A 16,000-nucleotide genomic window follows, 5' to 3' on the forward strand; every position below is an offset into this window, starting at 1 on the left:
TAGACGCACCTCCGGGCGGAGCGCAGCCATGAAAAAACCCAAGTACTGTTGACAAGAAATGTCCGGCACCTGCGCGAGACGCACCTCAAATGCCGCCACAAATTCTGCTAGAGATCCAGTGTGTGTGACTGCTGCGAAAGCTTCGTATTCGTTCAATGCCCCGGTGCCTCCGAAGCGTTTCATCAACTCTCTTGCGAACCGAGCCCATGTCAGATCCGGGACTCAATGTCGCAGCAACTGGTACCAAGGGAGGGTCGCGCCTGCCAGCGCCACCATCGCCAAGCCCACCCAATCCTCGGGAGCAGTCCCCGCGATCAAGAAGTATTGTTCAGCCCGCGCCAGCCAAGCGAGGGCCTCCGAGCCATCGAACGTGGGCATGGGCGACGCCGAAGTACCCCCGGCGGTCGTTGTTTTTGACCCGTGATTCGCTGAAGTGGATCCATCGTCGGGGTTGGACGTGTCTTTGAGTTTCAGTGATGCGAAGCTCGCGCGCATCTCCTGAAGCATGGCTGCTACCTGTTCCTTAGTGTGGCGGAACTGAGTATTTAGTTCCTTTACAGCCGCGTCCAACGAGAGGTTGCTCCGGTGCGAATCACCCGTCGCCTTCTCTAACTCATCCAGTCGCGTGTCCGCCCTAGAGTTCTCCACGTTCACCGCACCAATTGATAGGAGTGAAAGGCGAGAGGGAGGAGTTGAGCACGACTTATGCTCTTCACTTCGAAACAATCTGTTGTAAATGTAGTAATGAGAGGAACGATCACTTTGAATTGATGGAATAGTAAAAGAGTAACACTCCTCCGCAGAGGCCTACAACTAAGTCGTCCAATTACAAATGATTTATCCAAGATGAATTGAACTCCCTAGTTACATTTATTTATACTAAAACAAATAACTGAAATGCATAACTTTAGGATTTGTTCCTGCCTTCCCTGCCGCCAGCTTCCCCTATTTTCTTGCTTCCCCCACCTGCTTCCTCCAATCTCTCGCCGCTTCCAACTTCCTTCCCCTTTTTGCGGCGGGTGTACACCTTCCACCCTCTGTGGCTGTTGACCGTATCAGTTCCCGATGATCCGTATTTGCTCTCTGGAAACACTTCCAAGGCCCATACTTATACTGGTGAGATTAAGTATCAGGATGGTGGAGCTACGAAATTTATTGATGTTTACAACACTGCTGAAGGGATGAATACTAATGGTGGCTTCAATAATATCTCGTGGCGGTTTGAGGTTAAGAAGGAGTTAGCCATCTCTTGAGGTTGCATTTTTGTGACATTGTTAGTGATACCTCGAATGAGAACTTTAAATTCTATCTGTTTATCTATGGTAATTACCATTATAAAGTGTTTCACCGGGAGAGAATCCCTCAGGGGGCAGCTCCCTTTTATGTAGATCACGTGGTGGAATCGGATGATTCCGGTTTTATGAATGTAAGCGTTGGCCCCGACACAGAATCGGGTGTTCGAAATGCAATGTTGAACGGTGTGGAGATAATGGAGCTTCTTACAGACAAGGCCTCTTATTCTGAAGATGGTGCTTCATCTGGGAAACAATTGTTTGTCATTCTTGGTTCTTGTCTTGGTAGATTGGTGTTGGTTTTGATAGTATTTTTTGGTGTAATGTTTCTTCGATTGAGGAAGGGTAATTTGAATTGGCCGTTGGGGAGTTCTTATAGTAGGACTACTGCTCGGGCATCGGTATTTGCTGACTTAAACCTCGGGTTGAAGATCCCGCTGTCCGGGATCCTCTTCGCGACAAATCACTTCGACGAGAAGCTGATGATCGGAGAGGGGGGTTTTGGGAAAGTGTACAAGGGGACGCTGAGGAATGGAAACTGATGGGGTGCGTACTAAACAAGCCCAACAGCAATGACGGCCCATCAGCCCAAAGCCCAAGGAAGAGTATGAGTTCGGCATTACAAAAGAGTTCGGCCTCAGCCTACAGCTCGGTAAAAGCCAACCAATCAAGCTCTACTCTCAGATCGGCAACCAAAGCAGTTCGGTCTCAGTATTCGACCGAACAAAGAGTTCGGCCTCAGCCTACAGCTCGGTAAAAGCCAACCAATCAAGCTCTGCTCTCAGATCGGCAACCAAAGCAGTTCGGTCTCAGTATTCGACCGAACAAGGAGTTAGTGGACCCATACAGGATTTCCACAACTTCCAACACACCCACTACCACTCGGTGTCAACTCAGGCCACGATCGTAGGCCATGACCTACGCTACATCCACGATCTTAGGCCATGACCTACACGACATCCACGACTTAGGGTGGTGATGCAAGCCACGATCTTAGTTCAATATATAAATAGAACTTAGATCAGATAGAAAAGGGTTAAGCTCTCTAGAGATAAAATACCACATAGCAAGTCTGTGTTGTAAGCGGTAATCCCAGATCAAGCAATACAATCTTGCCCTCCCTTCTTCCCGTGGACGTAGATTTACTTCAGTAAATCGAACCACGTAAATTCTTTGTGTCGTAGTCTTTATTCTCTACCAGCATTTACTAACATCAGAAATTCGCGGATCCATCACTGGCGCCGTCTGTGGGAAACGAAGAACAAAATTTGTGATAAAGCGAATTTTTGATCCATTTTTTCCACCCAAAAAATGCATACCAGATCGCAGAGTACCCGTATTCCTGCCCGTGAGAACCAGGAGGAAGCCAATCCATCCCATAGGTCTGGAAAACAGCCTAGGGATAAATCCACCACCAGTTCTCATGGCGAAGGAACAAGCCGCTCCAAAAATCGTCCCACTGAGTCTTCCCAGCAGCCCGATTTGAATGAGGCTGTCAAGCAGTTTTTGGCTGAAAAGCAGGAGGAATTCTTAACCTTCCTGCAAAAAAGCCAAAAGCAGCCGGAGACGAAAACGGCGGATTCCCCCTCTCCCTCCATACGAGATAGTCACTACCGCAGTAGTGTCATGTCTTCCAGGAGAAAGAATCCTCGGTACCGGAATCACAGGAGAACTCCATCTCCTCCATACCGAAGAAATGTCGGGTTCGCCATGTACGGAGCATTGAGGACTCCGTTCTCGGACGATATTACCCGAACTCCCCTACCACAGAACTACCGAACTCCGTCGATAACCTATGACGGACTCGTGGATCCTCATGATTTCTTGGGACGCTATCAATATAACACGGCGAACCAGGGTCTCAACGAGGTCCACATGTGCAAGCTGTTTCCCGAGCTGCTCATCGGGAACGCGAGAAGGTGGTTCGATAGCCTCCCCCAAGGCAGCATTAGATCTTACCGAGATCTAATGGATGCTTTCCACAGGAGGTTCTTTCAGAAAGCGGAAGCCCGGATCACTTCGGCTCAGCTGCTTTCTATACGTCAAGGTCGCGACGAAAGGATCAGCGACTTCATGACGAGATTCCACAAGGAATGCCTACAAGTAGATGATCTCAACGATCTACTTGTCATTTCGGCATTCCAAAATGGAATCCTGCCCGGAGCTCTCTACAGAAAGCTCGTGGAATGCAGTCCGCAAACAGCTCAAGAGATGTGGGACATTGCGGACCAGTTCTCCCGTGCCGATGAGGCTGACCGTCGCAAACGGTCTTTAGACAGCTCATCCCGAGGAGACAGGAGGAAGCCCGATCATAGCGATCAGGGACATCCTCGCCGAACTCCTTTTGGCGATCAGGGACATCCTCGCCGAACTCCTTTTGAAAGGATTCAAAGGACTCCGGTGCAAGACAGATTGGGACCCCGTCTCAATCCCGAGAAGCCGCCCGCTCAGTTCGTACCGCTGAACAAGCCGAGAGCGGAAATTTTCGAACTGCACTCTGACCTGTTCGAAAAGCCAAAGCGGATGACGAAATCAGCCGCGCGCCGACCCCAGGATAACTACTGCTCCTACCATCAAGACCACGGTCACGATACCGAGGAGTGCAGAAACTTGGCTGCAGGTATCGATGTTCTTGTGAGGGCAGGGACATTGAAAAAATACCAAAGCAAGCAGTCAAAGAAGAATAAGAAGCAGAGAGGTGCGAACTGCGCTCCTCAGGATCCGAAAAAGCAGCCGGATCCCGAAGACGATGACGAGCCGCAATATGATGGAGTAATCCTGACTATTGACGCTCTCCCTGCCGGGAAGACCAAGTCGTCCCTGAAGTCAGAGCGCAGGGGCTCCAATCGAGAGGAGCCAACGCATAAAAGGCTGAAGCAGGACGAAGTGATTACGTTCTCGGATGCTGATCCCGTCCCGGCCATCTCTCCTCACCAAGACGCCATTGTCATCCAAGCCGGAGTGGCAAACAAACTGATCCACAGGGTGTTTGTGGATACAGGAGCGTCAGTCAGCATTCTTTTTAAAGAGTGCTTCGACAAACTAGAAGTGGACCCAGCTCGGCTCAGCCCGGCTCCGCTTCCCCTGAAGAGCTTCGCCCAGGAGGACACCCGCCCTGAAGGTATTATCAGCCTTCCGATCACGGTGGGGAAAGCGCCTACTAGCTCCAGTACGATGATTGAGTTTTTCGTGGTGAAAGCTCGGTCCCCGTACAACGTCATCCTGGGAAGAGACTGGCTCAACACAGTTCGGGCCATTTGCTCCACTTATCACCTCACCATCAAGATCCCTACTAAAGGAGGGATAGCGGTCATCCGAGGTGACCAAAAGAGAGCAAAGGAATGTCTGCAAATTGCGCTTAGAAGTGCCGAGCATTCAGATCGGCACCACCAAGCATAGCAATCACAGCAGCCGGAGTCAGAGGCAATGACCGAAGTCATACCGGAGCCGAATTCGATGACAGTTCAGCTGTACGAAGACGATCCATCCAGAACGGTTAAGATCGGCTTCGCGGGAACGCCTCTACTTCGGGAAAAAACCATCCAGCTCCTCAAGGAGTACAAAGACGTCTTTGCATGGTCTCCGTTGGACATGACCGGAGTGCCCCCCGAGGTAATCACTCATCGTTTAAATATTGATCCTTCGGTCCGGCCGATAAAACAGAAGCAAAGACTCTTTGCGGCAGAACGAAGTCAAGTCATCCATGACGAAGTCCGTCAATTATTGAAGGCGGATGTGTTATTCGAAGTGAAGTATCCTTCGTGGGTGGCCAATCCTGTCATGATCAAGAAAAAGGAAGGAGGATGGCGGATGTGCATAGATTTCACCGATCTAAATAAGCACTGTCCCAAAGATTGCTATCCCCTTCCGAACATAGATAAAAAAGTAGAAGCTTTGATAGGCTTTGAAATTTTTTGTTTTCTTGATCTATACAAAGGATACCATCAAGTTTTAATGGATGAGATTGACGCTTCAAAGACGGCCTTCATTACTGATTTCGGCATTTTCGCTTATAAAAAGATGCCATTCGGTTTAAAGAATGCCGGAGCCACTTATCAAAGGATGGTAGACAAGCTTTTTCGGCACCTGATTGGAAAGGAGGTCGAAGTGTATGTTGACGATATAGTCGTCAAAAGCAAAAGCACTTCGGAGTACGAGCACAACCTCAAGTCCACTCTCAACGTGCTCAAGAAAGCCAACCTCAAACTTAATCCCCAAAAGTGTACCTTTTTGGTAGATTCGGGAAAGTTTCTGGGTTGTTGGGTTTCAAAGGACGGACTCAAGGCAAACCCCTCAAAAGTTCAAGTCGTTCAGAACATGGCAATGCCGAAGTCCATACATGACGTGCAAAGGCTAACCGGATGTCTAGCCGCACTGAATCGATTCCTTTCCCAAGCAGCCGAAAAGCAACTGCCGTTCTTCAAGGTGTTGAAAAAGGCACCAAAGTTCGAGTGGGGAGCCGAGCAGAAAAAGGCCTTTGACGAGCTCAAAAGTTATCTAGCCGAGCTTCCTATTCTCTCTGCTCCAACCGAAGCCGAAGTAATATTCTTATACTTAGCGGCATCGGATCAAACCATCAGCGCGGTGCTTGTACGAGAAGAAGGCCTAAAGCAGCTTCCCATCTATTTTACAAGCCGAGCATTAAGAGGTCCAGAAACCAGGTATCAACCTCTGGAAAAGATTGCTCTAGCATTAGTAAATGCAGCAAGGAGACTGCGGCCATACTTCTATGCTCACAAGGTATGCGTCTTAACTGATCTGCCACTTCGGCAAGTGTTGACCAAACCAGAAGCATCAGGCAGAATCGCCAAGTGGGCTATAGAGTTGGGAGAGCACACAATTGAATATCTACCTCGGAAAGCCATCAAGGGACAAGCCTTGGCAGATTTTCTTGCAGAAGCAAAGTTCGATCAAGCAATTCCTGTTATTGCCGAACAGAAGAATTCCGCCAATGCCGAACTAGCACAGCCCTTGGAATCCGAAGTAGAGCCGCCGGACTGCTGGAGCGGATTCGTAGATGGAGCTTCAAACAAGATGGGAAGTGGAGCTGGTATTCTACTTGTCGCTCCCGACGGACACGAGGTAACCTACTCACTTCGGTTCCTATTCCCCACTACTAATAATGAAGCCGAGTACGAAGCCCTCCTGGCCGGACTCCAGTTAGCGCAAAGTCTGCTCGTCAAATCTCTCAAAGTCCATTGTGATTCACAAGTCATAGTAAATCACATGTTGGGTACAAGTGAAGCTCGTGACGAGAGAATGAAGAAGTATTTGGACAAAGCGCAAAGCATCAGCCGAAATTTCTCCTATTTTCGGATAATCCGCATTCCCAGAGCGGAAAATAGCCGAGCAGATACCTTAAGTAAGTTGGCCTCAGATCCGAGCTCAAAGGCGGAAGAATTAATGCATCGAAGCATTGATGAAGCCGAGGTACATTCAGTATCCAGCTCGCCGAACTGGATGACGCCGATCTTGCAGTATCTGGATCAAGGACAATTGCCCGAGGATAAGAGAGAAGCTCGGAAGATCACGTGCCGAGCACTTCGGTACGAACTTCATGAAGGAGTCCTCTTTAGAAAGTCTTACCTCCAGCCGTTATTGCGGTGCGTAGGACCAGAAGAGACGGACTACATCCTCAGAGAAGTTCATGAAGGATCGTGCGGTAGCCACATCGGAGCCAGAGCTTTAGCTAAAAAAGTTCTGAGATGGGGATATTATTGGCCAACCATGGTACAAGAGGCAGTGCAGCTCGTCAAGAAGTGTACGAAGTGCCAAATTCATGCAAATGTCCCAAGGATGCCGCAGACCGATCTATACACTATGCAAAGCCCTTGGCCTTTCATGCAATGGGGCATAGACATAGTGGGACCACTTCCTCAAGCTCCTCGGCAAATGAAATTCCTTATCGTTGCCGTGGACTACTTCACGAAGTGGGTGGAGGCTGAACCATTAGCTACGATAACGAGCTCAAAGGCATTGGACTTCGTCTGGAAGAACATAGTGTGCCGATTTGGCATACCCCACATCCTCATCTCGGATAATGGGACTCAGTTCACCGACAAGACGTTCAAGAATTGGTGCCAAGAGCTGAACATTCAACAGCGGTTCACTTCGGTCTCCCATCCCCAAGCAAACGGACAAACGGAAGTAACGAACCGGATTCTGGTGAAAGGGTTAAAAGCTCGGTTAGAACAAGCCAAAGGACAATGGGTAGAAAATCTCCCTCAAGTCCTATGGTCCTACCGAACTACACCCAAAACCTCCAACGGTGAAACTCCGTATAGTCTGGTGTACGGCACTGAAGCCGTAATTCCGGTGGAGATCGGCGTACCCAGTCCCCGAACTCTAAATTTCTCCTCAGAAATGAATGACGACGGACTGAGAGCAGAACTAGATCTCGCCGAAGAAAGAAGAGAATTGGCGTGCATAAAAGCAGCCAAGTATAAGGAGCAAATAGCCCGGTATTATAACCAAAGGGTGAAAAAGCTTCAATTTCAAGTGGGAGATCTCGTCTTGAGAAACAACGAAGTAAGCCGAGCAGAAAAGCTGGGCAAACTCGAACCCACATGGGAGGGTCCATATCGGGTGTCAGAAGTCCTCGGCAAAGGGTCTTATAAATTGACTCACATGTCAGGAGAACAAGTACCCCGAACATGGCACGTCTCCAACCTCAAGAAGTTCCACTTGTAAGAGACAAAAGTCCGGTCAGTCCGTCTCGTGTCTAGTTCGGTCATAGGGGTATGTGTTTTTATTTGTTTGTTTCTTACTTGTACCTTTTACTTGTCGTTTTTTAAAAAAATGTTTAAAGTTTTTTTCCTTCATCTTTTTCATTTTTTCTCTCTGTGTTTTGTCTCTATGTGCTTGTCGTCTCTTACAAATGGTACCAAGGTATATCGTTCTTTAAAGACTGATCCCCTTTTTAGATCGATTATTAAAGACTATTGTGAGTCCAAGCTTCTAAGGAGGATATAAGACCACAATTCAGCTTAACAAGCAGTCCGTCTGAAACGAACTGCAATAAGCCAACGATTGTGAGTCCAAGCTTCCAAGGAGGATACAAGACCGCAATTCAGCTTAATAAGCACTTCGTCTGAAACGAACTGCAATAAGGGAAAGTCCGATCCACGCGATAAACCTCGCCGAATTAGGACGACCAAGTTCGGTCAAAGAAGTTTACCTCATAAGACCGGGGACGACCATGTCTAGTCAAAGAGGTTTACTGCATGAGACCACTTCGGTTAACAGGGAAAGTCCGATCCACGCGATAAAACTCGCCGAATTAGGACAAGGGAAAGTCCGATCCCCAAATTAGGACAACGGAAAGTCCGATCCGAGCGATAAAACTCGCCAAATTAGGACACAAACCAAGTCCGGTCAAAGATGTTTATTTCATCAGACCAAAGACGAGTCCGGTCAAAGATGTTTATTTCATCAGACCAAAGACGAGTCCGGTCAAAGATGTTTATTTCATCAGACCAAAGACGAGTCCGGTCAAAGATGTTTATTTCATCAGACCAAAGACGAGTCCGGTCAAAGATGTTTATTTCATCAGACCAAAGACGAGTCCGGTCAAAGATGTTTATTTCATCAGACCAAGGACCAAGTCCGGTCAAAGAAGTTTACTTCATAAGACCAAGGACCAAGTCCGGTCAAAGAAGTTTACTTCATAAGACCGAGGACAAGTACGATGAAATTTTTTCGCTAAGCTGTAAATACAGTGTTAGAAGCGAAAACAAAATTTCATTTTTCAAATCTTGTTCGGCATACAACTCAGCTACCCTACTAAATGGCGTTACGCTATTACAAAGGACTATTCTACTGTCCAGGGTTGCTGAAGTTAAGCCACCTATCTGCAAAATCCTCTGGAAGCCGAGTTCGGTTGTTCCGAGCAGATGAAGAATAAGCAGGTCGACGAGACGCTATCCTCGACCCAACACCTCTTCCGCGAGCCCCAGAAGCTCTAACCCCTCGGCGATGAAGAGTCTCTGCAATAAGCATCTGCTGATCTTGCTCGCTCATAGTCACAACTCCTCGGCGAATTTCAGTCCGTCCCTGTCTTGACGATTCCGGTTGCTCCTGAGCCCGTTCTCGTCTTGACGTTTCCGGCTGTTCCGGAGTTCGTTGTTGACTTGGAGTAGGATTTTGAACAAGGGAACCAGAGGCTTGATCTGGAGTGCGAGCATCTGTTGGCGGGAAATGCCTAAGGAATCTCTCGATTGCGGGACGCCGGGAAAGAATGATGTCGTACCGAGAAGCCCAGCGCCGTAATGATGTCACGACTTGTTGGCAAGCCAAGCTCTCCAGCGCATTGTTCCTCCGGAGTACATGATTTTCCTCCCACAGTTCGTCAACTCGACTCTGAACATCTGATATGGTCACTCCCCCGCGCACACGGATGTAATCCTCGTACGCAGTCCTCTCAGCAATGGTCGTATTCAGCTCGGCCTCCAGATCCTTCTTATCGGACTCTAAGTCCTTATTATCGGCCTCCAGCTTCACTAAACGAGCCAGAAGCTCGTCATTCTTCGTCTGATCGGCTATAGCTCTTTTCTCAGCTTCGTCTAAAGCCGAAGAGTACAGCCGTTTCCAGTGAAGTATCTCCATCTCCTTGAGTACAAAGCAGCTATATTAGTTCGGCAGCTGTACCGAGCAGATAGTAAAATACAACAGGAATAAAGGCGAGTACGAAAAGCTATACGAAGACAAGTGTAGAGAATTTTTCATTCACAAGGAAAATTTTTTACACTAGGAGGGCTTCAAGGCCATTTTACAAGGAAGAAACTAGACTAAGAGAAGGGAGACGAAATCATACTCCGCCAGCTTCGTCTCCGGATCCTCGGTCTGGTTCAGCTTCTTTCTCCTGAGCTACCTCAGCCTCGGCCTCGCATCCTGCCGGCCTCGCCTCCGCCTCCTGATCGGCTTCCTTCTCCGGATGCCCGGCCCGCTCGACTTCGGCCTCCAGCTCCAGCGGCTCGGCCTCACCCTCTCCGTTGTAAGTCGAAGCGGGTGAAACGGGTCCCACGGAGGCAAAGATAGCCTCCAGGTTCTCGTCCCGATCAGCTCGACAACTCCGGACTCGGTCTGCAGAAAGCAGGACCGAGGATGAAGCGAGCTCCTCAAGGAGCGGCAGATTCTGAAGCCGAGCTGCTATCTCTCGGCTGTACAGAGGCAACACGACGTCGGCCCCCTGCTCGCCCTTATCGGTAATTAGCCTTACCAGACTACCGACAAAGGCCGAGAACTGGCTGCTCAAAAAGAGTCTCTCCGTGTAAACACGGAGAGCCTCCCCCTGGGCAGCCACGGCGGCAGCCTCCTTCTGAGCCTCCCGGTGCTTCGTCTGCTCTTGCAGGATGATGAGCTGGTTTTTGGCTGACCGGGCTTCATCCTGAGCCGAGATCCTAGCAGCTCGGGCCCTCTCAAATTTGGCCTCAGCCTGTTCGGCCAGACTACGAGCAAGATGCAACTTCTTCTGCATCTCCTCGTAGTCGTGGGATGCTTTGGAGAGCTCCACGGAGACGAGCTTGGCTCTCTGAAGATGAACAAGGAAAAAACTCAACAGAATGGCCATCAAAAAATGTGGAAAAGAAGCCAAGTCAGAAAGCTTACCTCCACAAAATTCGTCGGCCATTGAAAAGGCTCAGGGACGTGTTCCGGGATGTCTGCAACCACCTCGGAGATGACCAGGTCTTTCCCCGGCACTCTTGGGGACTCATGAAATTTCCCCTTCCCTTTAGCCGAACACGACTCCGGCTCTTTCGGATCCGAAGAAGAGGTTTTTTGCCTCTTCGGATCCTTCTCGGCTTCAGACGCCGAGCGAGGGGCTCTCTGCCTCTCCGGCTCCACAAGCTCGGAGGACTTTCGGATAGCCTTATTCAGCATGTACACTGCCAAAAAGCAAGAAAACAAGGTTAGTTTTCTTCGTTAAAGCAGCAGAGCATAAAGATAAAGAGAAATCCTCACCCTCGGCCTCTTCGTCCGAAGACGAGATGTCGAACACGACGTCGCCCTTGACGAGCTCAGACTCCGTGTATTGTTTCCTAACTATGGGAATCTTGTTGAGCTCGCCATCGAGCTCGTCCAACGGTTCAGGCCGAGGATGACGGATAACGGACTTCGGCCCTCTCCAGGGAAAACTAGGAGCCGCGGTCCTATCATAGTAGAAGAAGCGGTTTTGCCACTTCGGCCACTTCGTTTTACAAAAGGCCCTAAAGGGCTGTACAGGGATCAAGTAAAACCAAGACCCCTTCCTCTTAAATTGAAAGAATTTAAGGATCGCCTTCAAAGACAAATCCCTTCCTAAATTACGGAGTTCGGCAGCGAAGGCCGACAAGTGCCTCCAAGAGTTCGGAGTCACCTGGCCTGAAGGAAGCTGAAAAAAATCTAGTAAATCTATAAAAGCAGAAGGGAGGGGGAAACGAAGCCCGCATTCTAAGCAGGCCTCGTACACGGTGGCGTAACCCTCCGGCGGGGAGTCAGCCCTATGATCACCGTCAGGTACCACCACCTTCCCCCCAGGAAAAAAGTATTTTTCGGGTAGGGATATCACAGTATCCTTACTCAAAATACTATGGAAATACTCTACGGTCTTCTCCCCGGACTCTTTCCGGCCAGAAGACCCCTTACCGCCTCTCCTACCGATACCCGACTCCGAAGAAGAAGAAGAAGACATTTTTCTTACTTTTTGAAGGTGAAGAAAGTCTGATGAAATTCTTGAAAGCGGAGAGAGAATTTTCGCAAAAAAGAGAGAGTGCAGAAGAAGCAGTCGCAAAAGTGCTTCAATGATGAAGAAAGGAGGTATTTATCAGATTCGGCGAAGATTTCAAAATCGTCGCACCGTTTCAAATCCCACCTTTTCAGGATTCAACGGCCGGATTTTACTGTCGCATTTAATGCAAGGCACGTCCCCTGACATCAGCCTCCCCCTTGCCTTTATCCAGAATGCCGAAGTGACTCACTTCGCCGAAGTGATTCACTTCGCCCTTCGGGGGGGGTAGTGATGGGGTGCGTACTAAACAAGCCCAACAGCAATGACGGCCCATCAGCCCAAAGCCCAAGGAAGAGTATGAGTTCGGCATTACCAAAGAGTTCGGCCTCAGCCTACAGCTCGGTAAAAGCCAACCAATCAAGCTCTACTCTCAGATCGGCAACCAAAGCAGTTCGGTCTCAGTATTCGACCGAACAAAGAGTTCGGCCTCAGCCTACAGCTCGGTAAAAGCCAACCAATCAAGCTCTACTCTCAGATCGGCAACCAAAGCAGTTCGGTCTCAGTATTCGACCGAACAAGGAGTTAGTGGACCCATACAGGATTTCCACAACTTCCAACACACCCACTACCACTCGGTGTCAACTCAGGCCACGATCGTAGGCCATGACCTACGCTACATCCACGATCTTAGGCCATGACCTACACGACATCCACGACTTAGGGTGGTGATGCAAGCCACGATCTTAGTTCAATATATAAATAGAACTTAGATCAGATAGAAAAAGGTTAAGCTCTCTAGAGATAAAATACCATATAGCAAGCCTGTGTTGTAAGCTGTAATCCCAGATCAAGCAATACAATCTTGCCCTCCCTTCTTCCCGTGGACGTAGATTTACTTCAGTAAATCGAACCACGTAAATTCTTTGTGTCGTAGTCTTTATTCTCTACCAGCATTTACTAACATCAAAAATTCGCGGATCCATCAGAAACAGAGTGGCTATAAAGAGGAGTGAGGCAGGGCACGGGCAGGGGCTCGAGGAGTTTCACACGGAGATAAGAGTGTGGTCTAAGATCCGACACCAGCATCTCGTCTCGCTCATTGGCTACTGCGACGAGAAGGGCGAGATGATACTTGTGTATGAGTTCATGGAGAATGGGACTTTGAGGGAGCATTTGTATGGGGATGTGATCCGCAGCCTCTCGGATATGCTGCGAGGCTGCGAAGGGTATTCATTATTTGCATACTGGCTCGACCGGGACGATCATTCATAGAGACATCAAGTCGACGAACATCTTGTTAGACGAGAGCTACATGGCGAAGGTGGCTGATTTTGGGCTGTCTCATTCGGGGCCGCTTGATCAGACTCATGTGAGTACGGAGGTGAAGGGCAGCTTCGGGTACTTGGATCCGGAGTACTTTAGGTGCCTTCAGCTGATGCAGAAATCGGATGTGTACTCGTTCGGGGTGGTGCTGCTGGAGGTGCTATGCGCGAGGCCAGCAGTGGATCAGGAGCTGCCGAGGGAGGAGGTGAGGAAGGGGGAGTTGGAGAAGGTTGTGGATCCTTGTCTTGAGGGGAGGATTAATCCGAATTCATTGAGGAAGTTTGGGGAAACTGTGGTAAAGTGTTTGCAGGATAATTGGGGGGATAGGCCTAATATGGTGGATGTGTTGTGGGATTTGGAGTACTGCCGCCAGCTTCAGCACTCGGCTGTCCCGAGGCAGCCGTATGAGGTCACCACGACCGAGGTGTCGTGGGGCGTGGCCATGCCGGTCCTTCAGCGGCTGCCAATGGACAGCTTCACGGTTGAGGGGGACGACTCGGTTAGTGGATCGTTCAGCGGTGTGGCTTCGAGCCAGCCTAATGGGAGTGAGGTGTTTTCGCTGCTGGATATGGATGGAGGGAGGTGAGACTAAGTTCCTCATGGTGTGTTGTTGTTTTTTGTTAAATTTGTCTAGTGTTTGTGGCCTCATGGTATTGTATGTTTGCTATATTTGAATTGGGATAAAATACTTGTATTTTTTGTGTAGTCTCATGAATTGTAGCAATTTGGAAGTTCCAACCATTCCTACTAAGAACGAATTGAGTATTTGTTTACAGAACTATTATCCCTGTGAGGCTGATGAATTTAAGAGAAATTCCATAATTCCTTAAAGTGGTCAGGGGTAATTTAACTCTAGATACTACTACCAACTTTGAAAAATGAAGTTGGAACAACAACATACGTTGTATTGTTGATGCACCATTTTCAACTTTATACTGGTGATCCAAAATCTATAGAATCAAATTTGGATTATTGGCAACCAAACTCAACAGATCGAACACATTATCATAATCAACTAAAGAGGTCGAACGCAAATCTTAACATCAATTGAACATAATCACAGCCAAGCTCAAACAAATCGAACCAATCGATGAAACTAAGTTGGTTCAATTTTCAATCGATGAGAGAAGAAATGTCTGATTGGTTTGTTTTTTTTAAGAGTATCAATAGCGGTTCTCCGTTTACTTATGTGATGACTCAACTTTCGACCTATTGATCGAAGGAGATACGTTTTATCAATTAAGTTGTGCTTTGTCGCCAATGCAATTAGTTTGTGGATATTTGGTTTGGGTTTAAGTGGGCTGGATTTAATTGGGTTTGGATTAATTAAATATATGTTTAATTAGGATGTTAGTTAGTTGGAAAACACGATTAAATTGGGCTCAAGTAAAACTAGAGTGATGGACCCTTATTGGAATATATGCATCCACATCGGCGAGCAGGGACGCGTCCGCCCGTCTGTGCCAGCGGTACGGAGACGCTATCTGCCGCTGCGCTCGTGTCGCTGGCACGGCGCTGCTCGATGCATCGAGCACGTCCGTGCCAGCGAGCAGGCGACGTGGCGCGTTCTGATTGGCCAACGGCATATCCGTTGGAAAATCATTTTTTAATTATTTTTTAAATTTTTTTAAAAAATCGAAAATAATACGAAAAAAATAAATATTTTCACAATCCCAAAAAATGGCCCTTTTTTTGCCCATTTTTTTGTATTTTTTTGATATTTTTTTATTTTTTTCCCTCAAAATCATCTATAAATACATACATTCATCATCCATTTTTCACATTAAATCATCTCTCATTCATCTCTCATTCATATTTTTCATACAACTTATCTACACATTCATCTCTCATTCAAAACCTCAAATGGATTTCACCTATCTCATTGCGGAAGCGGAGCGCGAAGAACAAGAATACTACGAACAACATCGTGCCGCTTATGAAACATATGTCGTAGCGAATACCCCCGCCCCTCCTCCTCCACCAACTAGATCAACTCGCCGCTACATTCATCGTGACCGGGAGGGAGCAACGAAAGGCTCGTTGCCGACTATTTTTCCGACCAGCCGCGGTTTCCGGAAGATTACTTTAGGCGCCGTTTTCGCATGTCAAAGCTCTTGTTTATGCGTATTGTCAACACATTATCCGCCCGTGTTGAATACTTCCAAACAGGTCCAGATGCTGCCGTTCGGCAAAGTCTCTCGGCGTTGCAGAAGTGTACGTGTGCCATCCGACAACTCGCTACTGGGCAAACGGCCGACCTCTTCGACGAGTATTTGCATCTCGGTGAGTCCACTGGAATCCTTTGTCTTAAAAATTTTTGCGAGGGCGTTCGTTCAGCTTTCGGTGATGAATTCCTTGGGGCACCCACCACCGATGATTGCCAACGTTACTTCGTCTTCACGAAACAGTCCATGACTTTCCCGATATGCTTGGCAGCATTGACTGCATGCATTAGAGGTGGAGAGAATTGTCCGACTGCTTGGAGGGGGCAACACTTAAGCGGCCACAAAGGCGGCGGCCCAACACTTATCCTTGAAGCGGTCGCCGACTACCGCCTATGGATTTGGCATGCATATTTCGGTGTTGCCGAATCCAACAACGACTTGAACGTGCTCTATTCTTCACCCCTCTTCAATGATGTGTTGAATGGTGTAGCACCGGCGATCGACTTCACCGTCAA

At 48.3% G+C, this 16,000-nt stretch overlaps 1 pseudogene; it reads left to right on the forward strand.

Moving 5' to 3' along the window:
- Nucleotides 1-1,067: 1,067 nt before the first annotated feature.
- On the forward strand, nt 1,068-14,069 carry LOC121784580 (annotated as a pseudogene).
- The last annotated feature ends 1,931 nt before the right edge of the window (nt 14,070-16,000 follow it).

Source organism: Salvia splendens, chromosome 21, assembly GCF_004379255.2.
Source record: "Salvia splendens isolate huo1 chromosome 21, SspV2, whole genome shotgun sequence".
Lineage (NCBI taxonomy): Eukaryota > Viridiplantae > Streptophyta > Magnoliopsida > Lamiales > Lamiaceae > Salvia > Salvia splendens.